The sequence below is a fragment of the Symsagittifera roscoffensis genome, chromosome 9 (assembly GCF_963678635.1).
Source record: "Symsagittifera roscoffensis chromosome 9, txSymRosc1.1, whole genome shotgun sequence".
Taxonomy (NCBI): domain Eukaryota; kingdom Metazoa; phylum Xenacoelomorpha; order Acoela; family Convolutidae; genus Symsagittifera; species Symsagittifera roscoffensis.
Genome location: NC_087070.1, coordinates 34,775,539 through 34,803,397, shown reverse-complemented (window position 1 = coordinate 34,803,397; position 27,859 = coordinate 34,775,539). Strand labels below are relative to the sequence as shown.

Below are 27,859 nucleotides of genomic sequence, written 5' to 3'. Positions count from 1 at the left end.
GAATTCCGAGTTATTACCTGTTGCTACTCAAGTGTGATATGCGTTGCGATATCGGTTGAACACAAGTTGTAATTCAATACTGTATTTGGAATATTGAATTTAGGTTTTCTTTTTCTTTTGTTTTATTTTGTTACTGAGAGCTAGATCAGTGTTACGAACTCTGATCTCTCACTTATTCTCAATGTCATCACTCACTATGACCTTGAGCGTACCATAAAAGTAATGAGTAAGCACCATAGGTTGGTTGTACATACCTAGACAAATACTGCTACTGCAGTAGCGGTATGACACACCCCCCTCGGTGGAAGAAATAAATTATACAACGTAAGTAGGATAATTTATTTAAAAAGAGTTCAATATACTCAGTTCATAGGAAAGTCTCTTGGTTAATTGACGGTTTAGTTTATGGAATTCTCAGTTTTCTTCCAACTCTATTTCCCAACTCGGGTTCCATTCAACCCCTTCGTCTAGTGTAGCATACCCAAATTTTCGCATGAAGAGGTGTCCTTCGAGTCTTCTCACTTTTGATTCCATTGGTCTATCGCTTCGATCCTTGAAATCTCTTAGTTGATTTCTGTATTCCTTAAGTGCTTCCTTCAGAAGTCCTCCCCCTGTGAGATTTTCTGATATCTCTTTAATTGAATGTTTTATCGGGTCTCCAAAGCGTTTAGGTTCCTTGTTTTTCGTTTGCCTGGAGCTTCGTCTGATACCCGACTCTTCAGTACTCGACTCGTCCGAAAATCCTTGTGGTGGTTCGAAAGTTGTATCTTTTTCCGAAACTTGTTGGAGATTTCCTCGGATTTCGTCTGCAACTCGCTGTACTCCTCTTTTTAGCAATTGGTCTGCATACTTCTCCCACTCGGACGGTGCTAAATTGCGATTGTGGAATGTGTCGACTATGTCCTCTAGGGGAGTGTGGGAGTCAATACATTTCAATTTTGACCGCTGTTTTGGTTTCGGTGTAGAACTTGACTGATTTTTGGTGTCTACTTTTTCCGGCCTTGATGTCAATTGCTCCTGTTCCGGGTTGACTGCCGTCGCAGTTTGGCTTGTCCCCTGTTGCTGCTTGTTTCGATTTTTCTTTTCTTTCCCGTTCTTTTCCGACTTCTTGGTGTCGTTTTCCTCTATAGATGATTTTGGGCCCGCCAAATTGGGTTTTGCTCTTTTGACTGCCAAGTTCAGACCTCCCCCTGCTTCTGTGTCTTTTGAAGTCACTATTGTTTGGCTCTTTTGAAAACGCTCTATGGGATTCATCGTATCTGCGATCTCCATTTCTTCTTGTAGTTCTTCATCTGATCCCAGCTCCTCGAGTAATTCTGGGGAACTGATCCTCTTAAACTTTTTTGTAGGTTCCACCGATGGACTTTTACTCGTGCTTCGCTGGTTTTCTTGTGTCAGCACCGTTTTCGATTGTGCAATATCCGATTTCCTATAAATCGAGCCAGTAGACGTCTTGATTGTTGAGTCTATTTCAGAAGCGATTTTCCCTTTTAGTTGTCTGGTTAATGCTTGTCCGCTTTTTCTTAGTGGGTCCTTTCTGAGTATTGTTTCAGGTGGTGATTTACATTGATTTTCCACCTTGTCCTCCACAAATCCTTTCTCCCAAGAGTAAATCATCTCCTTTCGAAGATCGGGATTGAGTAGTCCTGTCTCGTCCACTAATTTTCTGATATCGTTTTTAGCCGCATCTCTTCTCTCGTTGTTCCATCGGGCGTTCGCCTCCAACAACTCCTGTAGAGCTTTGGCCCTTTCTTTATCTCTGTCCGATGTTAGCTGCTGCTTGTGCAGTGGGCTTGTATCCCTGCTGAGTTGTCCCTTGCGTACTATTTTGAGGTTCTCTCTCGACTGATAAATTCTACGTTTCAATTGGGAAGCCGTCAGTGCTGAGCGTTCCAAGTGTTGTTTGTCTAAATAATCAGAATCATTTAAAAACCTATCCCTCACAATTTTAAATTCTGTTTTTGGTAGTCTGCCAAAATGTGCTTGAAACGGGGATATTTGAATGGTTTTCTGCTTGTTCCACCGTAAATCTCTCATTATAATACTAAAACATAATTTGATTGATTTATTATTTTCTTCGAGCATCATCACCCCCAGTCTTCTTTTTATAGTTTGGATTGTACGTTCAACCAAACCACAACCTCTGTGGTCCCCCACCGGACAGAATTTTTGCTCGATATTGAGTTCCGATCGGATTTTTTTTAGCGTTTTCCCCTTAAAACCTGAAAGTTGGTCCGAACGAATTGGTTCAGGAACTCCATGCGTGTCGATATATGATCTCAAGAATTTTACTGTGCACTTCCCACTTGTAGATTTTGTAACCTTCACTGATGGAAATTTTGAGAATCGATCTATCGCTACTAAAAGGTAGATTTTTTTTCCTTTTTGGTTTTCTATGGGCCCCGCGTAATCTAATTGTACTTCCTGTCCCGGCTGCATGAGCAGTGGCAGTGGTTTTGACGTATTTTTCGAAATAAGATATTTTACATTCTTACCATATCTGGTACAGCTACGGCACTCCTCTGCCAGATTTACAATGTCCTTATTCATGTGTGGCCACCACAGGTATTGCGCTGCTCCCAGCATAGCCTCATGGCCTGGATGCCCTCGATGTATTCTTTTTAGGACAGCTTGTCTTAGTTGTACTGGGACTGCTAGCCGGTTATTCACCAAGATGCAGTCGTTCTGAACTGCCATCTGTGACCACAACGGATTTGTATAAGGTCCCATTATTTCAAAGCCTTGTTTGTCCCCTCTTTCTATCACTCGTCTGAGGCGGTCCATCACGTGTCTTCTGTGGTCAATTCTGCTAGTAAACTTTTGTCGAACAGTTTTGCTAAATTGTCCAGGGTCTCTACTTGTTGCTCCTTTTGCAGTTTTGTTTTTCCCAGTCCCTTCGGCGGTTCTATCGAGCACACTTCCTCTTCACTCTCCGCCTCTTCTGTAGTCGTCAGGTCCATCTCTATTACCTGCACCTCACTGAGTTTCCGTTCCGCCGATGCGATTGGTTTAGTCAACGCTGAACTCGATTCATGTTCCGAGCTGTCCTTGACTTCTTGGGTGTGTGCCACCAGTTCTCTATTTTCCCGTATTTTGTCTTCTCCGCCTATTAGTTGCCAGAATGAGAGTAGTCTTTGATCTGCTTCTCTTTGTTGATCCGGTTCAAGCTGCCATTTCACCCGTGATGCATGTCGTGTTTCACTGTCGGAGCTATCTCTGTTTTTCCGGCCCCCTCTAATTATTTTCCTTATACGCTGGACTGTCTCTGTGATCTCCTCCTCTTCCGAAAGTTCGTTTGTGTTGGATAGTGAGCGGTTCCACTTTGGATCCATTAGACTCTCTTCGCGTTCCTCATTTCGCCATTCTTGTGGTGAGCCCGACCACCAGTCGTATGATCTGTTTCCTGACATCTCGATCCTTGAGTCTGTTTTTTTTTAAATTTCTGGTACTGGTTGTTTTACGATTTTGGAATTATTTAAGACTGACTGTTTGATGGGTTGATTTGACGAAAAAGTGGTCTGTTTATGTTGAACTGCTGTGTTTAGCTGTTTTTGCAGTCGTGAAAACTGTTTTCTTTCGTTCCGGTCGAGCTTTGTTCGTTTTTGACCGTTTTGGTTGCTATAGCAACCATTACTTGATGACTGTTTCTTTGCATTCCTTCTAGAACATTCTAGAACGTTTTAGTTCCGGTTGAGCGACCCAGTTTCTTTAAGCCTACTGTTCCAGCAGTCGAACGCTTCATGAAAGGAGTTTATTGTCGCTACTACAAACTTTTCGTCTAATTCTGATTCGGGCCAGGGATCATTGAAAGGATCACGCGATAAATAATCAACTATGCCCATGTCCCTCCCCGGAATGTGAACTATTTTGAACTGATATGGCAGTAACCGGTCAGCCCACCGGGGTAAACGTGATTGGTAGGTCTTGTTCGATTTGTTACCATCCAATGCTGTTGTAAGTGCTTTATGGTCAGTTGCAATGGTAAATGGTTTTCCCAAGAGGTAGTGTTTATATCTATCTACTGCCCAAACAACTGCCAATAACTCCAATTCATTTGTTGAATATTTTTTTTTCTTGGGCATTTAGGTATCGGGATGCAAATGAAATTGGGACCCACAGGCCATCATCATTTTGTTGTTCTAATGTAGCCCCTAGCCCATCGTGGCTAGCATCGCATTTAACTCGTGTTTCTCGTGTCGCATCGTAATAATATACTTTTGTTATACTTGCCACAGCTTCTTTTATAGCATTAAATACTACCGTGTGTTCATCCCCCACTCAAATTTTTTTACCGGGAGTTTCATGTTTTTTAACTTTTTTTTTTATTCTCTTCTTTTAGAAGTGGTCTTAGTTTTTCAGTCAGACTTGCTGCGTTAGGTATAAATTTAGCTAAGTGATTTATACTTCCCAGGAATGACCTTAGCTGTTTAAGCGATTTCGGCGGGTTCAAATTTACTACCGTTTCCGTTTTAGTGATTTTTGGTCTAACCCCTGCTTCTGAGAGATGATGACCCAACCAATTCACTTCTTGTTTGAAAAATTCGCATTTTGATTGTTTCAATGCCAAATTTTCCGCATCCAATTTTTTTAATACTGCTTCTACCAAGTTTCCATGTTCAATTTCACTTCCCTTTGACACAATAAGTATGTCATCCAGAAAACAGAACGTGTTTTTAGCGTGGTTGATGATTCTATCCATGGCCTTTTGAAATTCAGCTGGCATATCTGCTAAACCGTAAAACCCTGTCAACAATCTGTAGGTTCCAGTTGCTTTTCCACCAACAATGTTGAAATTGCATTGTCTAGCTGTATCAGCAGCCAATTTTAATTGACTGTACGCATATTTCAAATCTAACACCAAAAAATATAGCGTACCCTTTTTGTTTTCAGTCACAATCTGGCTTACCCCATCAATGAGCTCATCTACATTCGGCATTTGGTATTTATTTTTGAACAATTGTCTATTGATTGGTTTCGCGTCCATTGCCAATTTTATTGAATCGTCTTTCTACACTGTTATCACAATCGGAGCGATAAAGCAATCACTTGTACATTTATCAAGTTTTGTCATATGATCTTCTGTCAACAACTTCTCGATTTTTTTTTCGACTTTATCTTGTATGTGAATTGGGATTCTTCTCCCCTTTTCTTGAATCGGACATAATGATAATGGATATTTAAATTTTGAACTGACAATGTGATTTTTCGAAATACCTTGTCTTTCAAATAAGTTTTTAAATTGAGCGAAAAATTTTTCTTTCCAACCTTCTGACTGCTTGCACATGAGCACGTCAAACCTGGTGAGTTCCTGGCGCTGGTTTTTGTGTAGTAACTATTCCCACTTGTCCTTGCAAGTCTAGTCCCATGATACATCTGGTCTTTCGTTCTGATACCAGAAAGGTGGCGCCCTTTACCTCCCAGCCCGCTGACCTCAGATTGGTCTTTAGGGCTCCCAGTATTCTGATCGGTTGTTTGTTGTAGTCCACGAATTTGGTTTGTAAATTCAGTTTATCTGACGGAATGAATCTTACTCTGTTTGATTTTTCCATAATTTCCTTCGTTGTCGCCCAGTTGAGAAATGAAACTGGACTTCCTGTGTCCACTGTTAGTTGAATTATTTGGTTATCTATTCGTACCATGGCCTTTAGTGATTTTACACGATTCAATGTTGGATCACGAATCGAATCTATTTTCTGAACTCGTAACATTTTTTCGTTTGATTTGTTCCTCATTTCATTGATTCGATCTTTCACATACTTTGAAACTCTCTCGTTTTCCGGTTGATAGGTTTGTACCGACATAACTTCAAATTCACTACATGACCCAACACTTTCACTTATCTGATCGCATTCCTCTACCGATCCTTCCGAGTCTTCCGCAACTTCACTTACTTGTTGGGATCTGCACATTTTAGCGAACTGATTGGGTTTACCACAGCGTTTACAGGTTTTCCCCATCGCTGGACAATTTTTCAGGTGTCCCTGGTCAAACGTCCTTCCACATCTATTACATGGTTTTGTTTTCGTGTTTTGATTCTTGTTATTGTTTTGTCTTTTATTCGATTCCCTTCTGTTTGGAGTATTGGTTGTCCCCGACAAATTTCGAACTGTCATTACAGGTTCTTGTTTTATTCTCACATCCGAGGTTTAATTGCTACTTGATCCCCCTGTAGCCGCAGCATTAGTCTTTTGAAACGCCATTGTGGTTAACTTGCTATGTTCGAATTTTATAGCCCTTTTCAGAACCTCTTCCGGGTCTAGAGTCTCGAATGTCAGCGTGTCCTGCAATGTCATGTTTTTCATTTTTGAAATGAACAGGTCTCGGACTATTTCATTTTCCAATGCTCCCAGTTCTGATCGGGCTGCTTGTGCAGTTAACGCTGCGTGAAATGATTCCAGAGATTCTCCAGATTCTTGCATTCTCGTAAATAGCTTGTATCTTTCGTATGTTACATATTTTACCTTTTGAAACGAGACTTCTGCCAAATCTGTAATTTCACTGAACGTCATTTTCGATATTTCAGCATGCGGGTTCTTTTGTAGGAATCTCTTCTTTCCCTCTGTGCCCAAAGACAAAAATAATCTGGACACCAATTTCTTTTGTACTTCGTTGTAGAAGACATTGTGTCCTACTCGTGGGCCTCTTGTCTTTCTCTCTTCGTTCTCCAATACTACTCTATCTATAGCTAGCTTATCTCTAAGAATCCTAGCGTACCTCGCATCTTCATTCTCTCCGTATCTGGGTGTTTCTGGTCGTGGTGGTGGTTCTTCTAATATGTCTTTTGGTTCTTCCAAAATTATCTCTGGGTTCACATTTTCTTTGACCGTAACCGCCATGAGAAATTGTTCGAACCAGATTATGAATTGCCACGGAGGGTCTAGATTCGCTGACGCCCAAAATACCGGAATTCCCATATCCGTTCTGTTATCTTGAGCTGCGAATCCTGCTGGCTGCGCCATGTGATATGCGTTGCGATATCGGTTGGAAACAAGTTGTAATTCAATACTGTATTTGGAATATTGAATTTAGGTTTTCTTTTTCTTTTGTTTTATTTTGTTACTGAGAGCTAGATCAGTGTTACGAACTGTGATCTCTCACTTATTCTCAATATCATCACTCACTATGACCTTGAGCGTGCCATAAAAGTAATGAGTAAGCACCATAGGTTGGTTGTACATACATAGACAAATACTGCTACTGCAGTAGCGGTATGACATCAAGCAAAAAAAATTCAGATACAGGGTTGTATAAGTTTTGCAAGGACTACAAGGCTAGTTTTGACCCACAGCTCTCGGAGTTCATTTTTTTAAATTCAAGTTCCGTATAAAATTATTTGTTCGTTTCTCAAGTTTCAATTGTAAATGAGATGAGTGCATCAAAATTTTCGGACTTAGCTGCGTTCCGGCTTGTCTTCTACACTCGAGTTTAATGGATAAAAATGAAACAAAATATTAGTTTTATGGTCAGTGTCAAAAAAATTGATTAGAATCAATGGAAAATTAATTATAATCAATATGATAAAGCACTAAAATCCCTTGCAAATCAGTTAGAATCGATTATTATAAACAACAAGACTGCTCGTATCAGGGCAAAGCCCTGAATGTTCTGACTGCCTTTTAAGGTTTATGGAGCAGTAATAACATTAAAAAATTAAATGAATATTTTTTTTTCTAAAATTTGAATTTTTTATGAAAATCATCCCCCCACACGGCATACAAAGCACAAAAGGAAAAAATTTTGCTCCTTGTAACAAACCAATCATGGCGAATAAGCTTCTTTTAACCAATTTGGAACGATTTCTAAGACGGATTAACCCTCCGCTTACGCGTTAATAGCGCGAAATAAATCGCGCGTTAATTGTCCCAAATTGGCCAAAATGGCAGTCCTTAAACCACCATAACTTTACGAAAAATGATCACAGGTAATATATCTTTTCAAATTTGAGCTCAAGACAACAATACCTTTTGAACGATATAAAAAAATTACGTCAAAACTGGCTAGTTAAAAAGACGAAATTTGTCTGAAGAAAAAAAAAACCCACCCCGAGCACAAATATTCCGTTACTTTCGTATCGAAAGTCAGAACAAAAACAACAAGACTGCTCGTATCAGGGCGAAAGCCTGAAAGTTCCGACTGCCTTTTAAATTTTATGGAGCAGCAGTAACAAAATGAAAATTAAATGAAATGAAGCAAAATGAAATTTTTTTTTTTAACTTTGAAATTTTTTATGAAAATCATCACCCCACACGCCATATAAAGTACAAAAAGATAGATTTCGTTCCGTGTAACAAATCATATATGGCAAATAAGCTTCGTTCAACCAATTTGGAACGATTTATAAGACGGATTAAATCTCCGCTTAAGCGTTAATAGCGCGAAATATATCGCTCGCTAATTGTCCCAAATTGGTCAAAATGGCCAAAATGGCAATCCTTAAACCATCATAACTTTACGAAAAATAATCACAGGTGAAATATCTTTTCAAATTCAAGCTCACAACAACAATGGCTTTCGAATGATATAAAAAAATTCCGTCAAAAATGGCTAGTTAAAAAGTCGAAATTTGTCTGAAGAAAAAAAAACCCACCCCGAGCACAAATATTCCGTTACTTTCGTATCGAAAGTCGGAAAAAAACAACAAGACTGCTCGTATCAGGGCGAAGCCCTGAATGTTCCGACTGCCTTTTAAGGTTTATGGAGCAACAGTAACAAAATAAAAAATTAAATGAAATAAAACAAAATGAATTTTTTTTTTTAAATTTGAAACTTTTTATGAAAATCATCCCCCCACACGCCATATAAAGTACAAAAAGATAGATTTCGGTCCTTGTAACAAATCATATATGGCAAATAAGCTTCGTTCAACCAATTTAGAACGATTTATAAGACGGATTAAATCTCCGCTTACGCGTTAATAGCGCGAAATATATCGCGCGTTAATTGTCCCAAATTGGTCAAAATGGCCAAAATGGCAATCTTTAAACCCTCATAACCCTACAAAAAATAATCACAGGTGAAATATCTTTTCAAATTTAAAATCAGGACAGCAATGGCTTTCGAATGATATAAAAAAATTCCGTCAAAAATGGCTAGTTAAAAAGTCGAAATTTGTCTGAAGAAAAAAAAAACCCACCCCGAGCACAAATATTCCGTTACTTTCGTATCGAAAGTCGGAACAATAAAATAAGTATGATCAAAATTATTCCTCTTTTTGAGATGCGGGCAAGCATGAAAATTTCAACGCACACAATATAGTTTGCACGTTTTAAAAATAAGTCGGTCACATGAGGTTTAAATTCAACTTCAATTTCAGCGCTGAAAAATTTCATTTTTTTTGTCAAAATTGTTCAAAAAATGCCTAACAATGGATTTTTTTTACCTCTTTTTCAGTTTTGACCTGTTTTTGAGGGGATTTTTTTTACCTCCTTTTCAGTTTTGACCTGTTTTTGAGGGAAACATGTGACCAGTGGAAACGTTTTCAAACTTGAGGAAGTATGGGTTTAGAAATTAACTAGGTCGTACACTCAGATCGTTTTGTACAATTTTGCATTACTCATGCAATAAATGGAGAAATTGTTGCAAAATTTTACACGGCGCAAAACAAAAACAAAATGGAAAGAAGTCCATTTTAATTAATTTTAATCAGTTAAAATAATTGATTATAATCAATTCTTGATCCACTTTTCTGATCTGAGGGCGACACGGGAATTGATGAAGTTGGTAACATTTTAAGCCTCAAAAAACCATTATAAATGTCTTTTTTTGCTTTTTTGCCGGTGGTTAGTTTGATTTGGTCTAATTTGCGGACACATTTATTTTGCCATCGATAGCATCAATAAAAAAGGGAAAAATGGAAAAAAATTGGTCTTTTCAATTGATTTACTTTAACTTGTCCCAATTTAGTTGTCTTTTTGCGGCATGGTTACAATATTGGGACCGTCTAGACATATCTTTATTGAAGTAAAATTTTTTTTAAAAAAATGCCGCGGCACCTTCTGTAATTTTTTTTTGCAGAATCGCTAGCAAAAATTTGTCCATTTCAGGGATCACATCTGATAAGCCCGATTATATTTGAGACTGCTTTCAAGCTCAAAACAATGGCATCTGCTAAGTATTGGCATAATTTTGGCTAGTTTAAACTTGAAATTTTCTAAGCTCGCACAATAGACTTCAAGGAAAGTAATTGTCCCACCTGGATATTAACAACAAAAAATTTTAATATCCAGTGAACCAAAAGCCAGCTCGTATCAGGGTGATTGGTGCGCAATTATTTTTCAAAAAAAAGCTGCAGAACATGTTTTATTGAAAATTGTTCACAAGGCGTTCCGTTCCAGTTGCTATACACGAGAATATGAAATCGCTAAAATTTTCAAATATGAAATCATTTTATGCTCGAGCATTTGCCCATGCACTCATGTTGATTTTTAAAAAACAATATAATTTAGTTTAAGAAATCAAAAAATGAATCATAAAAAATTCACAGGTTTGAAAAAATCAACTGGGAGAAAAAATGACAGTTTACTTGAATTGTATGTCAATTCGTTGAATTGTTTTTTCTAATGACTGTCAATTATCACTTAATTGCAACTCATTGATTATACAGTGCTGATTTAAATTAACCGGACAAATTGCGTTAAACTTGAAATTCAAAACGCATTGTTCTCAATTTGGGTTGAGTTTAGGTGAAAACTTATGAGGACAAAACTTGCTTAGAATTTTAGCAAAATTAATATGGTGTAAGTTATTTTGCGAAATTCGGGTCCAAAATTTTACCCCAAAAATGGGTCATTTTGGATTTTCTTAGTTAATAGGAAATTACGCCAAAAATACCGAGTCGATCACAGACATAATTATATCAAAGTGAGCCCCTTACGTAGCTCAACAAACTTTAAGAAAGGTGTTTTCTGCAAAAAAAATTGCATATTGTTTAAAAATTGTTTTTAAATAAAATGTTTGTATTTTAAATAGTAAAAATGACCTTTTTTGTCTATCAAACAAAAATAAATTAACGTATACAATATTTTGCAGATTATACCCTTCTTAAAGTTTGTTGAGCTACGTAAGGGGCTCACTTTGATATAATTATGTCTGTGATCGACTGGGTACTTTTGGCGTAATTTTCTATTAACTAAGAAAATCCAAAATGACCTATTTTTGGGGTAAAATTTTGGACCCGAATTTTGCAAAACAACTTACACCATATTAATTCTGCTAAAATTCTAAGCAAGTTTTGTCCTCAAAAGTTTTCACCTAAACTCAACTCGATTTGAGAACAATGCGTTTTAAATTTCAAGTTTAACTAGTTTTGTCCGGTTAATTTGAATCAGCTTTGTAGATCAAGGTTTTAGCAAAGTCGATTTTTGACCACAATAGATGGTTCATGTTCAAAAATTGCAGCATCGGCATTCGTCGGCAAAAAACTTGGTCCTCACTCACATTAAACGCAAACCAACATTTGCCAAATTCAACCTTGTTCCCAAATTTCGTACATCATACTCGCTTAACTCGAATTTCCAAAAAGTTACTACAAAGTGTTTAAAAGTCAGTTTATTGTTGTTTGGACTTTCGATACGAAAGTAACGGAATATTTGTGCTCGGGGTGGGTTTTTTTTTCTTCAGACAAAATTCGACTTTTTAACTAGCCCTTTTTGACAAAATTTTTTTACATAATTCGAAAGCTATTGTTGTCTCGAGCTTAAATGTGAAAAGATATTGCACCTGTGATCATTTTTCGTAAAGTCATGAGGGTTTAAAGATTGCAATTTTGGCCAATTTGGGTCAATTAACGCGCGATATATTTCGCGCTATTAACGCTTAAGCGGAGATTTAATCCGTCTTATAAATCGTTCCAAATTGGTTGAACGAAGCTTATTTGCCATAAATGATTTGTTACACGGAACGAAATCTATCTTTTTGTACTTTATATGGCGTGTGGGGGGATGATTTTCATAAACAATTTCAAATTTTAGAAATTTTTTTTTTCATTTTGTTTTATTTAATTTAATTTTTTAATGTTATTACTGTTCCATAAACATTAAAAGGCAGTCGGAACTTTCAGGGCCTCGCCCTGATACGAGCAGTCTTGTTCCAACTTTCGATACGAAAGTAACGGAATAGTCGTGCTCGGGGTGGGTTTTTTATTTCTCCAGACAAATTTCGACTTCTTAACTAGCCTTTTTTGACGGATTTTTTTAATATCATTCGAAAGCCATTGTTGTCCTGAGCTTAAATTTGAAAAGATATTTCACCTGTGATCATTTTGCGTAAAGTTATGAGGGTTTAAAGATTGCCATTTTGACCATTTTGACCAATTTGTGACAATTAACGCGCGATATAATTCGCGCTATTAACGTGTAAGCGGAGATTTAATCTGTCAAATAAACCGTTCCAAAATGGTTGAACGAAGCTTATTTGCCTTAATTGGTTTGTTACAAGGAACGAAATCTATCTTTTTTAAACTTTATATGGCGTGTGGGGGGATGATTTTCATTAAAAAATTTTAAATTAAAAAAAAATTTTATTTTATTTTATTTCATTTAATTTTTTATGTTATTACTGCTGCTCCATAAACTTTAAAAGGCAGTCGGAACATTCAGGGCTTCGCCCTTATACGAGCAGTCTTGTTGCATTTAATTTGCCATGTTAGTCAATAGTCAGTAATTGAAAACAATTGGGAGTCTTATCAGCATGTTTGTTTTTTTTTCTACAATTTTTATACATTAATTATATTTTTTTTCATACAATTTTTCATTATGTAACATTTCTGCTACATAAAATAGAAAAAGGTCTGCCAAGAAACAAAGCAGAAAAAAAGATAGAAGCGTAGCTTTTGGCTCATTTGGGACTTCGGCTACAACCGCCCGTGTAGTGATTTCATGCATGATTTCAACAATGAATTCGTGCTGAATTCAACATTTAGCTTACATTTTGCGGCAATTTACTTGTACGGCCTATTAGCATGAATGTCGATTAGCATGTATGTCGATATCATCACTCAAAATTACATTTTTGATACGCGTGCACTTGTCCGAAAGTTTAGAAATAGAGATTTAATCGCGTTAACAAACACGTGATTAAAAATTCGTTGAAAACATATTAAGGCTAATAAATTTTTCGTTTGGATGAACACCTCGAAGCAATTGACACATGGTTTTCGGTACATATGCTAATCGCTACTCCCCCGTCCCCTCCAAAAAGAAAAGGTAATGCAGGAATTGTTACGTCAGCGGACTTCGTTCAAAAAGTAGACACATCATAAACCAATCAGAATTGAGAGAAAAATTGAACGTACGAAAAAAGCGAAATTATCAATCTTGCGAACGTTTTTTTAAAATCTCGATTCTGATTATGGTTTATGATGTGTCTACTTCATGACAGTCACAATGACTCATCATAAACCAATCAGAGGTAAGAAAACAAACGTACGCAAAAATAACAAATGAATATTTATTATTCTTGCGTACGTTTGTTTTTTTTTAAAATCTCGATTCCGATTGGTCAATTGAAATGACCTGTGCTGCCTACTCTTTGCTATGCAGCAGGTAGCATGCATACGTGGTAACACACTGACCTTGTAAGAGTGTGGTTTGTTGACAGCTATGAGTCGATCAGTTGCAATGCAGATGAACATGACGAATGAGGCGGTGACGTAGGCGAATGCGCCTCCCTTGTCGACCAGACAAACCAGAGCATGCCGGCTGTCAGTCAAGATCTCGAACACACTGACTGGCATGTAGAACACACTCACCCACAGGTCAAGACAAGCCAGCTAAATCAAATACAACTGATTTCTCGCATCTCTTAACTATAATCCCCCTTCGGGCACCTTTGGTAACGAATATCCCCCTATGAAAAGGAATCTCTGTAACTATACCCCCCGCCTTTTGCAAAAGGGCACAATCATCACTAGGTGTAAGAAGGGGCGGATACAATTTAGGAGGTCCCAAAACGATGCAAGAAATGCAACAAAACTAATAAACTATTCCAAAGAAATAGATTCAAGAAGTAAAATCTCGCTTTCATTTGGGCTTCATTTAGTTTTGTCTTTTTGTCTTGGCACAGCATTTGAATTCATACAAGTTTTCCCTGACCTACCTCAAATTGACCTAAAAGCCACCACATTCACCTTAGTTTCTGTCAGTCAACTTCAGACAATGTACTGAAAAATCAAGAACAACCAAAAATGAGCAAAAAATGAACAGCTCGTTTCAAAAAAAAGAAAAATTTGAACCAAAAAGCTATATTTTCCAAGCGTCTGTAGAAAATTTTATGAGCATCTAAAATGTTTCACCAGTTTTGGTTTAACTGTTGATGGTTACTATTGTTTAAAATTTAAGCAAAGTATAGGGGAGTTAAAACCAAGTCTCAATTAACATTTTTAAGGAAAAGATACAATTTTTGAGTTACGTGTTGTGTTACAAATAAACAAAATGCCATTTGCTGCGCAAAAATTTTTTTGATCAAAGCTTTACATTCCATGATGTAGTAAATAGTCTCTTTGGCAGGAAAATAATAAAGTTATATATAGTTAAAGAGATCCGATTTTTAGCTACTCCCCCTCTGGTTCCTAGAAACGAATTGTTACCCCTATCATGAACCGATTTAACGGCTAATTCCCTTTTACAAAATGGGGGAACAGTTAAGATATTCAATGCAATTAATTCCCGGCTCAACAGGTGCTCGTCTTTAATCCGACTTTCAAAGTCGACAAGCTGAAGTTTTGCCATTCAAGTACAGGGTCATTGCAGCATATACTGAAGCTTGTCTCATAAATTTAAAACATGATTGCAGTTGCTCCTCCGTTTTTACATTTTTAAAATAGTAAAGAAACATCAAAATATGAAACAAAGGAATCTCTGTAACTATACCCCCCCCCCTTTTGCAAAAGGGCACAATCATCACTAGGTGCAAGAAGGGGCGAATACAATTTAGTAGGTCCCAAAAAGAAGCAAAAACTGCAACAAAACTAATAAACAATTCCAAAGAAAAAGATTCAAGAAGTAAAATCTCGCTTTCATTTGGGCTTCATTTAGTTTTGTCTTTTTGTCTTGGAACAGCACTTGAATTCATACAAGTTTTCCCTGACCTACCTCAAATTGACCTAAAAGCCACCACATTCACCTTAGTTTCTGTCAGTCAACTTCAGACAATGTACTTCATCATTGGAACAAAAAGATAAGACAAACAGGATAAGTTAGCACAGTTGAATAAATCAAAATCCTGCTGTATTTCCTTATTTGCACACACGAAAGTTGAAAGCAGTTTTTTTTTAAATTGAAGCAACTAATCGGAAAAAATTGGAAAAAAATCAAGAACAACCAAAAATGAGCAAAAAATGAACAGCTCGTTTCAAAAAAAAGAAAAATTTGAACCAAAAAGCTATATTTTCCAAGCGTCTGTAGAAAATTTTATGAGCATCTAAAATAGTTACACAAGTTTTGATTTAATTGTTGATGTTTACTATTGTTTAAAATTTAAGCAAAGTATAGGGGAGTTAAAACCAAGTCTCAATTAACAATTTTAGGGAAAAGATACAATTTTTGAGTTACGTGTTGTGCTACAAATTAAAAAATGTCATTTGCTGCGCAAAAATTTTTTTGATCAAAAATTTACATTCAAAGATGTAGTAAATAGTCTCTTTGGCCCAAAAATAATAAAAGGACATACAGTTAAAGAGATCCGATTTTTAACTACTCCCCCTCTGGTACCTAGAAACGAATTGCTACCCCTATCATGAACCGATGTAAAAGCTAATCCCCTTTTACGAAATGGGGGAGCAGTTAAGATTTTCAATGCAATTCATTCCTTGCTCAACAGGTGCTCGTCTTTATTCCGACTTTCAAAGTCGACAAGCTGAAGTTTTGCCATTCAAGTACAGGGTCATCGCAGCATACACTGAAGCTTGTCTCATAATTTTAAAACATGATTGCAGTTGCTCCTCCGTTTTTTAGTTTTTTAAAATAGTAAAGAAACATCAAAACATGAAAAAGGGAATCTCTGTAACTATACCCCCCCCCCCTTTTGCAAAAGGGCACAATCATCACTAGGTGCAAGAAGGGGCGGATACAATTTAAGAGGTCCCAAAACGATGCAAGAATCGCAACAAAACTAATAAACAATTCCAAAGAAAAAGATTCAAGAAGTAAAATCTCGCTTTCATTTGGGCTTCATTTAGTTTTGTCTTTTTGTCTTGGCACAGCACTTGAATTCATACGAGTTTTCCCTGACCTACCTCAAGATGACTCAAAGCCATCACATTCACCTTAGTTTCTGTCAGTCAACTTCAGGCAATAAACGTCATCATTGGAACAAAAAGATAAGACAAACAGGATAAATTAACACAGTTGAATAAATCAAAATCCTGCTGCATTTCATTATTTGCACACTCGAAAATTGAAAGCAGTTTTTTTTAAAAGTGAAGCAACTAATTGGAAAAAATTGGAAAAAAATCAAGAACAACCAAAAATGAGCAAAAAAGTGAACAGCTCGATTCAAAAAAAAAGAAAAATTTGAACCAAAAAGCTATATTTTCTAAGCGTCTGTAGAAAATTTTATGAGCATCTAAAATAGTTACACAAGTTTTGATTTATTTGTTGATTGTAACAGTTGTTTAAAATTTAAGCAAAGTATAGGGGAGTTAAAAACAAGTCTCAATTAACAAATTAAAGGAAAATATACAGATTTTGAGTTACGTGTTGTGCTACAAATAAAAAAAATGCCATTTGCTGCGCAAAAAATTTTTTGATTAAAGCTTTACATTCCATGATGTAGTAAATAGTCTCTTTGGCCCGAAAATAATAAAGGTATATATAGTTAAAGAGATCCGATTTTTAGCTACTCCCCTTCTGGTAACTAGCAACGAATTGTTTACCCTATCATGAACCGATTTAACGGCTAATTCCCTTTTACAAAATGGGGGAACAGTTAAGATATTCAATGCAATTAATTCCCGGCTCAACAGGTGCTCGTCTTTTTTCCGACTTTCAAAGTCGACAAGCTGAAGTTTTGCCATTCAAGTACAGGGTCATTGCAGCATATACTGAAGCTTGTCTCATAAACTTAAAACATGATTGCAGTTGCTCTTCCGTTTTTACAATTTTAAAATAATAAAGAAACATCAAAACATGGAAAAAAGGAATCTCTGTAACTATACCCCCCGCCTTTTGCAAAAGGGCACAATCATCACTAGGTGTAAGAAGGGGCGTATACAATTTAGGAGGTCCCAAAACGATGCAAGAAATGCAACAAAACTAATAAACAATTCCAAAGAAAAAGATTCAAGATGTAAAATCTCGCTTTTATTTGGGCTTCATTTAGTTTTGTCTTTTTGTCTCGGCACAGCACTTGAATTCATACGAGTTTTCCCAGACCTACCTCAAGATAACCCAAAAGCCACCACATTCACCTTAGTTTCTGTCAGTCAACTTCAGACAATGTACTTCATCATTGGAGCAAAAAGATAAGACAAACAGGATAAGTTAACAGAGTTGAATAAATCAAAATCCTGCTGTATTTCCTTATTTGCACACTCGAAAGTTGAAAGCAGTTTTTTTTTAAAGTGAAGCAACCAATTGAAGAAAATTGGAAAAAATTCATAAACAACCAAAAAAGAGCAAAAAAAGTGAACAACTCCTTTCAAAAAAAAGGAAAAATTTGAACAAAAAGCTATATTTTCCAAGCGTCTGTAGAAAATTTTATGAGCATCTAAAATAGTTACACAAGTTTTGATTTAATTGTTGATGTTTACTATTGTTTAAAATTTAAGCAAAGTATAGGGGAGTTAAAACCAAGTCTCAATTAACAATTTTAGGGAAAAGATACAATTTTTGAGTTACGTGTTGTGCTACAAATTAAAAAATGTCATTTGCTGCGCAAAAATTTTTTTGATCAAAAATTTACATTCAAAGATGTAGTAAATAGTCTCTTTGGCCCAAAAATAATAAAAGGACATACAGTTAAAGAGATCCGATTTTTAACTACTCCCCCTCTGGTACCTAGAAACGAATTGCTACCCCTATCATGAACCGATGTAAAAGCTAATCCCCTTTTACGAAATGGGGGAGCAGTTAAGATTTTCAATGCAATTCATTCCTTGCTCAACAGGTGCTCGTCTTTATTCCGACTTTCAAAGTCGACAAGCTGAAGTTTTGCCATTCAAATACAGGGTCATTGCAGCATATACTGAAGCTTGTCTCATAAACTTAAAACATGATTGCAGTTGCTCCTCCGTTTTTACATTTTTAAAATAGTAAAAAAACATCAAAACATGAAAAAAGGAATCTCTGTAACTATACCCCCCTTTTGCAAAAGGGGACAATCATTTCTAGGTGCAAGAAGGGGCGGATACAATTTAAGAGGTCCCAAAGCGATGCAAAAATGCAACAAAACTAATAAACTATTCCAAAGAAAAAGATTCAAGAAGTAAATTCTCGCTTTCATTTGGGCTTCATTTAGTTTTGTCTTTTTGTCTTGGCACAGCACTTGAATCCATACAAGTTTTCCCTGACCTACCTCAAATTGACCTAAAAGCCACCACATTCACCTTAGTTTCTGTCAGTCAACTTCAGACAATGTACTTCATCATTGTAACAAAAAGATAAGACAAACAGGATAAGTTAACACAGTTGAATAAATCAAAATCCTGCTGTATTTCCTTATTTGCACACTCGAAAGTTGAAAGCAGTTTTTTTTTAAAAGTGAAGCAACCAATTGGAGAAAATTGGAAAAAATTCAAGAACAACCAAAAATGAGCAAAAAAAAGTGAACAGCTCCTTTCAAAAAAAAATTGAACAAAAAGCTATATTTTCCAAGCGTCTGTCGAAAATTTTATGAGCATCTAAAATGTTACACAAGTTTTTGGTTTAATTGTTGATGGTTACTTTTGTTTAAAATTTAAGCAAAGTATAGGGGAGATAAAACCAAGTTTCAATCAACATTTTTAAGGAAAAGAAACAATTTTTGAGTTACGTGTTGTGTTACAAATAAAAAAAATGCCATTTGCTGCGCAAAAATTTTTTTGATCAAAGCTTTACATTCCATGATGTAGTAAATAGTCTCTTTGGCCCAAAAATAATAAAGGGGCATATAGTTAAAGAGATCCGATTTTTAACTACTCCCCCTCTGGTACCCAGAAACGAATTGCTACCCCTATCATGAACCGATGTAAAAGCTAATCCCCTTTTACGAAATGGGGGAGCAGTTAAGATTTTCAATGCAATTCATTCCTTGCTCAACAGGTGCTCGTCTTTATTCCGACTTTCAAAGTCGACAAGCTGAAGTTTTGCCATTCAAATACAGGGTCATTGCAGCATATACTGAAGCTTGTCTCATAAACTTAAAACATGATTGCAGTTGCTCCTCCGTTTTTACATTTTTAAAATAGTAAAAAAACATCAAAACATGAAAAAAGGAATCTCTGTAACTATACCCCCCTTTTGCAAAAGGGGACAATCATTTCTAGGTGCAAGAAGGGGCGGATACAATTTAAGAGGTCCCAAAGCGATGCAAAAATGCAACAAAACTAATAAACTATTCCAAAGAAAAAGATTCAAGAAGTAAATTCTCGCTTTCATTTGGGCTTCATTTAGTTTTGTCTTTTTGTCTTGGCACAGCACTTGAATCCATACAAGTTTTCCCTGACCTACCTCAAATTGACCTAAAAGCCACCACATTCACCTTAGTTTCTGTCAGTCAACTTCAGACAATGTACTTCATCATTGTAACAAAAAGATAAGACAAACAGGATAAGTTAACACAGTTGAATAAATCAAAATCCTGCTGTATTTCCTTATTTGCACACTCGAAAGTTGAAAGCAGTTTTTTTTTAAAAGTGAAGCAACCAATTGGAGAAAATTGGAAAAAATTCAAGAACAACCAAAAATGAGCAAAAAAAAGTGAACAGCTCCTTTCAAAAAAAAATTGAACAAAAAGCTATATTTTCCAAGCGTCTGTCGAAAATTTTATGAGCATCTAAAATGTTACACAAGTTTTTGGTTTAATTGTTGATGGTTACTTTTGTTTAAAATTTAAGCAAAGTATAGGGGAGATAAAACCAAGTTTCAATCAACATTTTTAAGGAAAAGAAACAATTTTTGAGTTACGTGTTGTGTTACAAATAAAAAAAATGCCATTTGCTGCGCAAAAATTTTTTTGATCAAAGCTTTACATTCCATGATGTAGTAAATAGTCTCTTTGGCCCAAAAATAATAAAGGGGCATATAGTTAAAGAGATCCGATTTTTAACTACTCCCCCTCTGGTACCCAGAAACGAATTGCTACCCCTATCATGAACCGTTTTAACGGCTAATGCCCTTTTACAAAATGGTGGAACAGTTAAGGTATTCAATGCAATTCATTCCCGGCTCAACAGGTGCTCGTCTTTATTCCGACTTTCAAAGTCGACAAGCTGAAGTTTTGCCATTCAAGTACAGGGTCATCGCAGCATATACTGAAGCTTGTCTCATAAACTTAAAACTTGATTGCAGTTGCTCCTCCGTTTTTACTTTTTTAAAATAGTAAAGAAACATCAAAACATGAAAAAAAGAATCTCTGTAACTATACCCCCCCCCCCTTTTGCAAAAAGGCACAATCATCACTAGGTGCAAGAACGGGCGGATACAATTTAAGAGGTCCCAAAACGATGCAAGAATCGCAACAAAACTAATAAACAATTCCAAAGAAAAAGATTCAAGAAGTAAAATCTCGCTTTCATTTGGGCTTCATTTAGTTTTGTCTTTTTATCGTGGCACAGCACTTGAATTCATACGAATTTTCCCTGACCTACCTCAAGATGACTCAAAGCCACCACATTCACCTTAGTTTCTGTCAGTCAACTTCAGGCAATGTACGTCATCATTGGAACAAAAAGATAAGACAAACAAGATAAGTTAACACAGTTGAATAAATCAAAATCCTGCTGCATTTCATTATTTGCACACTCAAAAATTGAAAGCAGTTTTTTTTAAAGTCAAGCAACCAATTGGAGAAAATTGGAAAAATTCAAGAACAACCAAAAATGAGCAAAAAAGTGAACAGCTCGTTTCAAAAAAAAGAAAAATTTGAACCAAAAGCTATATTTTCCAAGCGTCTGTAGAAAATTTTATGAGCATCTAAAATAGTTAGACAAGTTTTGATTTAATTGTTGATGGTTACAATTGTTTAAAATTTAAGCAAAGTATGGGGGAGTTAAAACCAAGTCTCAATTACCAATTTTAAGGAAAAGATACAATTTTTGAGTTACGTGTTGTATTACAAATAAAAAAAATGCCATTTGCTTCGCAAAAATTTTTTTGATTAAAACTTTACATTCCATGATAGAGTAAATAGTCTCTTTGGCCCGAAAATAATAAAGGGGCATATTGTTAAAGAGATCCGATTTTTAGCTACTCCCCCTCTGGTACCTAGAAACGAATTGCTACCCCTATCATGAACCGATTTAACGGCTAATCCCCTTTTACAAAATGGGGGAACAGTTAAGATATTCAATGCAATTCATTCCCGGCTCAACAGGTGCTCGTCTTTATTCCGACTTTCACAGTCGACAAGCTGAAGTTTTGCCATTCAAGTACAGGGTCATTGCAGCATATACTGAAGTTTGTCTCATAAACTTAAAACATGATTGCAGTTGCTCTTCCGTTTTTACATTTTTAAAATAATAAAGAAACATCAAAACATGAAAAAAAGGAATCTCTGTAACTATACCCCCCCCCCCTTTTGCAAAAGGGCACAATCATCACTAGGTGTAAGAAGGAGCTGATACAATTTAGAAGGTCCCAAAACGATGCAAGAAATGCAACAAAACTAATAAACAATTCCAAAGAAAAAGATTCAAGAAGTAAAATCTCGCTTTTATTTGGGCTTCATTTAGTTTTGTCTTTTTGTCTCGGCACAGCACTTGAATTCATACGAGTTTTCCCTGACCTACCTCAACATGACCCAAAAGCCACCAAATTCACCTTAATTTCTGTCAGTCAACTTCAGACAATGTACTTCATCATTGGAACAAAAAGATAAGACAAACAGGATAAGTTAACAGAGTTGAACAAATCAAAATCCTGCTGTATTTCATTATTTGCACACTCGAAAGTTGAAAGCATTTTTTTTAATGTGAAGCAACCAATTGGAGAAAATTGGAAAAAATTCAAGAACAACCAAAAATGAGCAAAAAAAGTGAACAACTCCTTTCAAAAAAAAAGAAAAATTTGAACAAAAAGCTATATTTTCCAAGCGTCTGTAGAAAATTTTATGAGCATCTAAACTAGTTACACAAGTTTTGATTTAATTGTTGATGTTTACTATTGTTTAAAATTTAAGCAAAGTATAGGGGAGTTAAAACCAAGTCTCAATTAACAATTTTAGGGAAAAGATACAATTTTTGAGTTACGTGTTGTGCTACAAATTAAAAAATGTCATTTGCTGCGCAAAAATTTTTTTGATTAAAGCTTTACATTCCATGATGTAGTAAATAGTCTATTTGGCCCGAAAATAATAAAGGGGCATATAGTTAACGAGTTCCGATTTTTAACTACTCCCCCTCTGGTACCTAGAAACGAATTGCTACCCCTATCATGAACCGATATAACGGCTAATCCCCTTTTACAAAATGGGGGAGCAGTTAAGATTTTCAATGCAATTCATTCCTGGCTCAACAGGTGCTCGTCTTTATTCCGACTTTCAAAGTCGACAAGCTGAAGTTTTGCCATTCAAATACAGGGTCATCGCAGCATATACTGAAGCTTGTCTCATAAACTTAAAACATGATTGCAGTTGCTCCTCCGTTTTTACATTTTTGAAATAGTAAAGAAACATCAAAACATGAAAAAAGGAATCTCTGTAACTATACCCCCCCCCTTTTGCAAAAGGGGACAATCATCTCTAGGTGCAAGAAGGGGCGGATACAATTTAAGAGGTCCCAAAGCGATGCAAAAATGCAACAAAACTAATAAACTATTCCAAAGAAAAAGATTCAAGAGTAAATTCTCGCTTTCATTTGGGCTTCATTTAGTTTTGTCTTTTTGTCTTGGCACAGCACTTGAATTCATACGAGTTTTTCCTGACCTACCTCAAGATGACCTAAAAGCCACCACATTCACCTTAGTTTCTGTCAGTCAACTTCAGACAATGTACGTCATCATTGGAACAAAAAGATAAGACAAACAGGATAAGTTAACACAGTTGAATAAATCAAAATCCTGCTGCATTTCATTATTTGCACACTCGAAAGTTGAAAGCAGTTTTTTTTAAAGTGAAGCAACGAATTGGAGAAAATTGGAAAAAATTCAAGAACAACCAAAAATGAGCAAAAAAAGTGAACAGCTCCTTTAAAAAAAGAAAAATTTGAACCAAAAAGCTATACTTTCCAAGCGTCTGTAGAAATTTTTATGAGCATCTAAAATAGTTACACAGATTTTGATTTAATTGTTGATGGTTACTATTGTTTAAAATTTAAGCAAAGTATAGGGGGGTTAAAACCAAGTCTCAATTAACAATTTTAAGGAAAAGATACATTTTTTGAGTTACGTGTTGTGCTACAAATAAAAAAAATGCCATTTGCTGCGCAAAAAATTTTTTGATTAAAGCTTTTCATTCCATGATGTAGTAAATAGTCTCTTTGGCCCGAAAATAATAAATTTTCAAATTATTTGAAATTATGAGCAAATTGAAAGAAATTGAAAGAGGTTAACATAAGCAAACAAGACAGCTAGTATATCAGGGCGAAGCTTTTTTCAATAATTTTTTCAATATATTACTCTGGCCGTTTTTTTCTTCAATTTATTACTCCAAACGCCAATATAAATTAAAAAGGGATGTATATAGCGTCTTCCCTTCAAAAGAAACTAGTGAATTGTCTTATATGGCTTTCAGCAAAATCTTTTGCGAGAAATTTCCAAATTTGTATTAATGCTTTGCAGAGGCTGCCCAAAATCTGTTCGAAATTGAATTGAATTTAGGAAAGTCTAAATGATCTACAAAATGTGTGTATTATACGCAAAATGTATCATTTTGTAATTGACATGTAAGTCGGATATGCTAGTCGTAACATCGATGATTTTGTCCTAATACGAGCAGACTGTACTTTACAATTTTTTCTACTATGATGTATTTGTTTCGAATCTGGAAAACAATAACTGAAAATATGTTCTCGGGCTCAAAATTTTGCACCAATTTAGACATTTTTTAAACCATTTGATGCTCTAATCATCCAATGTTACTACTCTTTGGTTCAAAAAAAAATCTTTCAGTCTTTAATAAATCTAAAAGGGATCAGGTAAAGTTCTTTTTTTTTTAGTTTTATTGCTACTTAACGAAGAAAACAGTTCATAGAAGTATTCATATTTTTGATTTATGTACACTATTATCAGTAAAGCCGCTTAAGGTTTTCAGAAACCGTTTGTCGAACTTCTTATTACTGTCAGAACATCGAAAACTGAAAAGGCAATCATGTTACCAGACTTTTTTAAAAGCTTTTTTTGGGCAATTTAATTTTCGTGTTAGTGAAGAAAATTTCACTTAAAATTTGCTGAAATTAAAGGTATTACAGATTTTTCCAGTCAAACTCATGATTTGCATAACACAATTTGCATATATAATAAATCAACCTGCCTAAAACAGTTTTAAGGAAAAACAATTTGAATAGAATTCAAATAATCATATGAATTGAATTGATGTTTAGCTTCAAATAAAACTGATAATAAATAAAAGAAAAAAGTGCAAAACACATTTTTTATTCAGGTCAGGGAAAGATGAAAAATAATGATAAAAACTTGATTTTGTTGCCGGATTTTTACTTTGGGATTCTCACATCAAATTGAAACCTGAAATTACGGCGAAAAACGTTATCATTACCATAAAGTGAATGAAAACTTATTAAAAAAAATAAACCTCATTATTGAAAGTTTCCTTACAGGTTTACAAGAGGAAATTTGGATGAGGAACTTCACATGAGAAAATTTAAGAAATTGAAGTATAGTATGGACCTGAAATACTAAAAACAAAATTTAATTTAGTTTAAAAGTCGTAAGCTGACTGAAAAAAACAACCTAGACTACATTTTCCATACTTTTTTAGAAAGTAAGACAACTTGGGTAACCATAGCGACGTGGCTATGTACTTAAGCTTTCTACCGAAAAGTTTTGTTGAACAGATACAATATATAAATTACAACCATTCGTAACATTTCCCGGTTTACGTGGCCATAGAAATCCATCGCTGGCGCCAGGCCTGATCAGGGAAAAAACCATGTCAAAATCTTGCTAGGATTACTCTGGACTTCGAGGGGAATTCTAGGAATGCAGGCCTGAACCTCCATGTTAGTTTTGATAGAAAATACAAATGTTTTGATCCTGCTTGAAAGCAAATTTAACCAAAGGATTTTTTCTATAAAGAAAATCTATAGGTTAAATGCAAGAAGTTTGCAGAAAAACTGTGTTTTTCATTGGTATATTAAGCCTAAATTTGGCAAAAAAGCATAACATAAAAAAAATTTCAAACACCGTTTTTTTGTGGAAAAGTCATCAAGCTACAGTTCTCTGGAAGTTTCAATCCTTACTTTTAATCGTGAATTACATTTTTTTGTCACCATTGAAAGTAAGGTTTGAAATTTCCACCAAGCTATCATATAAAATATATGGCTTGATGGCTTTTCTGCAACAAAAAGGTGTTTGAAAAACTTTATTATGCTTTTTTGTCGAATTTAAGCTTGATATGTCAATGCAGTTTATCTACAATATTCTTGCCGAAATATAGTTGGGAAACACACGAAACCTAGTTAAGGAAACATAGAAACAATTTTGAGCTTCTGATTGACCATTTCCAATGGCAACTGAGAAGAAAATATTATACTCCTTGCCTGAAAAAGAAGTTAGTTGTTCTTCGAAGAAATTTCAGAGACTGTCAACTGTTTATTATCAGAGAAAAACCAGGTTGTCACGATAAGAAATGTAAGAAAAAACAAACTGCCTGTTTTAATCGACTCTAGCTGACAGAATGGGCCTAATTGAAGAAGGAGAATAAAACTAGATATTTAGGAGTTGTAAGTAAGGATAAGGGTAAAAACTTCTTTCCCGGAAAAAATTTGAATTATTTAAGTTGTTTATTTTCCTATATCGAAATAAACTTGCTGAATTGAGCCAATAAATCTAATTTTTTGCTGAAAATAAAAGAAAATCAGAGTAGAGAAATTATTATATGGCGATGTAAAAGATGATACCGAAACTTTTTTAGTTCTGATTTCGACCTCAAGAAAAAAACTTCAAGGTTTTACGCCGTAATTCAGGGCCAAATTCGATCTACAATGACCAATCTTTAAGAGCCCAATTCTTAGAATACAAAAACTGATGATTACTTAGATTTGTGTAATCTTCAAGGCAAGCAAGGTTAAACTGAATTTGATGACCTTAAAACTATGTTTTAGACCTCAATCCGGTTTTCATTGAAAATTTTTAACCGACTTTCAGACGTAGTTTTGAACCAAAAAAAACCATGGAAAGTATGAGGTAATTTTAAGAAAAAACCTTTCGTTCCAACAATTTTTTCTTCAATATCATTCCTTTCAAAAAAGTAATTTTGGATATTTTTTTGATTTATGGTTTTATTACCTAATTTGAATCGGAATTTGATTTAATTTAATAAGTTTCATGACTTTTTTTGTTCAGTTTTTTTAATGAATTTTTATATGATTAGAAAACAACTTTCTTGTGCTTCACAAAACAGTTATTGATTTTTGACGAAAACTTATTTGTTAAATAAAAATCTAACCATCAAATTGGATTAAAAAAATGCCCCGTACTGAGATTTGTAGTTAAATTCAAATTTGGACATCGAAAATAAATACAAAATCCATATCTGTATCAGTCTTGTGGTATGTCTCTTTTTTCCCTGTACATGTCTGAAACAGACAAGTACCAGACATGATATTTATGAAAAAAAAATCAGATCTTGAGTCAATTATGATCAGACTTGAAGTCGACCTGGACCAGGCATGTTCATGTCGGAAATTACACGATCATACCTGGACCAGACATGATCGTGCCAGAAACTACATGATCAGACCTTAAGCAGACATGATCATATCTGACTTTACGTGATCACACCTGGACCAGACATGATCGTGCCAGAAATTACATGTTCAGACCTTAAGCAGACATGATCATGCCTGAAATTACATGATCAGACCTGAAGCAGACTTATCATGATGGTAATGTAAGACCAGGAAAATCCGTGAGTCAACTGAAGCAAGCTTGGGTATTAACTCGAGAAGCAAAAATCAGTTTATTATTGGCATCAGGAAATACTCAGCATGCCAGATATTAAGCTGACAAGAACAGATACTACAAATGATATTAGCCAAAAGACCGAGAAGCGATAACTGAAACAAACGATCTTTTTCTACATGCCTCAGACACAACAAAAAAGCAACAGCTCGGACCACAAAACGTTTAAGCTATCCGACTGAATTGGGAGCTAGGTCGCTCCCGAAATAACTTATACAAGATCAAGGCAAATAATTAAAAATAGGCAGTCATTATGATTCTTTGCCTTATCAAAACACCCTGCAGGCTTGTAGTTCTATCGTAAAACTAAAGTGGACTACTTTATAACCATCTGCGTTTCTGCCGTTACATGGCCCTAGGTTTTTTACACGATCAGACTTGAAGCAAGTATAATCATTTGTGACCAGGTATAGTCATGTCTGATTCAGGTATAGTCATTTCTAACCAGTTATAGTTATGTCTGACCAGGTATAGTCTTGTGTGACTAAGTATAGTCATGTCTGATCAGGTGTAATTATGTCTGACCCAGGTATAGTCTGCAAACGGCAGAACAGATCACATGTGAAACAGATATGCACAGAGTTGGAAAA

The 27,859-nt window shown here is 35.4% G+C and overlaps 1 protein-coding gene and 1 non-coding gene across 2 annotated transcripts in view; both read right to left on the bottom strand.

The window, feature by feature from the left end:
* Positions 1-27,859, bottom strand: part of LOC134854535 (uncharacterized) — a gene marked incomplete in the record, with an annotated part of 200,925 nt that overhangs the window by 77,692 nt on the left and 95,374 nt on the right.
* On the bottom strand, positions 27,172-27,362 carry LOC134854924 (U2 spliceosomal RNA). Its single transcript, XR_010164435.1, has one exon. It is a non-coding gene; the product is annotated as a U2 spliceosomal RNA (small nuclear RNA).